The sequence below is a fragment of the Rhinopithecus bieti genome, unplaced genomic scaffold (genome assembly GCF_001698545.2).
Source record: "Rhinopithecus bieti isolate Rb0 unplaced genomic scaffold, ASM169854v2 scaffold_18353, whole genome shotgun sequence".
Lineage (NCBI taxonomy): Eukaryota > Metazoa > Chordata > Mammalia > Primates > Cercopithecidae > Rhinopithecus > Rhinopithecus bieti.
The window spans coordinates 585,881-588,340 of record NW_016809465.1 but is presented as its reverse complement, the minus strand read 5'-3'; positions in this window follow the sequence as shown (position 1 = coordinate 588,340).

Sequence of the window (2,460 nt, the reverse complement as noted above, 5' to 3'; positions counted from 1 at the left end):
TTTTTTTTGAGATGGAGTCTTGCTCCATTGCCCAGGCTGGAGTGCAATGGTGCGATCTCAGCTCCCTGCAACCTCTGCCTCCCAGGTTCAAGCAATTCTCCTGCCTCAGACTGCCAAGTAGCTGGGACTACAGGCACACGCCACCACGACCAGCTAATTTTTATATTTTTAGTGGAGATGGGGTTTCACCATGTTGGCCAGGGTGGTCTCAATCTCCTGACCTCACGATCTGCCCACCTCGGCCTCCCAAAGTGCTGGGATTACAGGCGTGAGCCACCGCGCCCGGCCTGAGTGTGTATTTTTTTGAGACAGTCTCATTTTGTTGCCCAGGCTGGAGTGCAGTGGTGCCATCTTGGCTCACTGCAACCTCTGCCCCCTGGGTTCAAGCAATTCTCATGTGTCAGCCTCCCGAGTAGCTGGGACTACAGGTGTGTACCAACACACCTGGCTAACTTTTTTATTTTTAATAGAGATGGAGTTTCACCATGTTGGCCAGGCTGGTCTCGAACTCCTGATCTCAGTGATCTGCCCGCCTCAGCCTCCCAAAGTGCTGGGATTATAGGCGTGAGCCACTGCACCCGGCCCTGAAGTGTATATTCTAGGGTACAAATAACACAGTATTTAAGAGCTTTGGTTTCCCTATCCATAAAACAGGCTAGTCACTATTCCAACCTTGCAGTGCTACTGGGATAATTGAGACAATGTAAATGGCATAAAGAATACTTTTCACCTTTCCTTCACTATCTAAATGGGCTTCTTTTGTAGAAAAGCAAATGACAACATTTTCTTTTTTTAAATTATCTTCTCTGGCAAATATATGAACAGGAACAGAGATAAATGGACCCCTCCTCCCCGCCAACCCCTGCCAAATTCTGAACTATTTGAATAGGTTATTAGGAAACTGCCAAGAGTTGTTTGTTTTTCCAGAGGCAAGGTCTCCCTCCCTATGTTGCCCAGGCTGTAGTGCAGTGGCTATGCACAGACACGATCATAGGGCACTGCAGCCTCAAACTCCTGGGTTCAAGCGATCCTCCCACCTTAGCCTCCTGAGTAGCTGGGACTACAGGCACAGGTCACTGTGCCTGGCTAAGAGTTCTTACAGGTCTCGATTCTTTAGCTGTTACCTTAGACGGTCGTAATAATTCTTTAGAAAAAAATGAACACAGGATTCTCGTGGATCTAGATTCCAGCAAGGCTGGAACAAGCAGACCGTGACAAAAAGCACACACATTCCTCAAGTGAATCACTTCGGATGGTAATGGTAAGGAGCATTTCAATGGTGGGAGGTCAAACCGCTCTACACACCTTATATGGTTTCACACAATCCTGTGAGGGCAAATAATCACTCATTCATTTCATTAAGTAATTCAACAAAAAATTTAGAGGGCCTCCTCTGTGGCAGATACTGATTGAGCAACTAGAAGCATATAGCAGTGATCAAAATAGTCCAATATATACTGGGAAAAATAAAAGGTTCACAAGCCCAGCTATAAGATGGTGGCCCTCATAATTCAGATGAAATGAGTGGCTTTGAAATGATGACTTTTTTCACCAATGTAAAGCAAATTTGCAGAAGACCACTCTTCTTCTCTAGTAAGAAAAGTATAAAGGATTCTAGTTTCCTAAATTGTCAATATATTTATTAATATAAATCAGAGCACTTTAGGTCCTTCATGCATAAAAGATTAGCTCCCATTTACCTAGGAAACAAATATTCTCAAAAGAATAAAAACAAGCACTTGTTAAAAGAACAAAATGAAACCATCCCTTCTGATAACTAAGGTATTTTCTAGTACATATGTATGTTGAAATATTCCTGAATTTCTGAATCTAATGTAATTATTATGAATATTAAGGAAAATTCAAGAGAGTGAACATTCGTGTCACACAAGTAAATAATGTCTGGCAGTTTCTCATTTTGGTAACTACTTATAAACATTATTCTCTAATGTGGACATCTTTTGAGATGATTTATATAATGGGATCTTACTTGTGGGAAACAGAAGTAAATTTATTGACCTTAGAACTGAGATTTCATGTAGTTAACAATGAAAACTCACTTCTATACTCTGTATAGTACAGCATGAAAATTCAATCTACTGTATGAAAATTCAATACAGAGTGAGTTTATAAGATATTGCAATTATTCAGTATATTCATGGAACAATAAAGTATATTTTGGTATAAAACATATTCAATTACAAAACCAAAACCAAAAAAATGTAAAGCTATTCAGCAATCCCATTTAGATTCCCAGTGCCAACAAAAGAATCTGCTTAATTCACTTTTCCTTGAAAGTACTCCCTCTCCACCAACAAAAAAATTAAGTGACATACAGAATTGACTTTTGGGTAGGTTTTTTTTTTTTACAAGAGGTAGAACATAAATATTCCTGGCCAGATGTGGTGGCTCACACCTATAATCCTAGCACTTTGGGAGGCTGAGATGGGAGGATCGCTT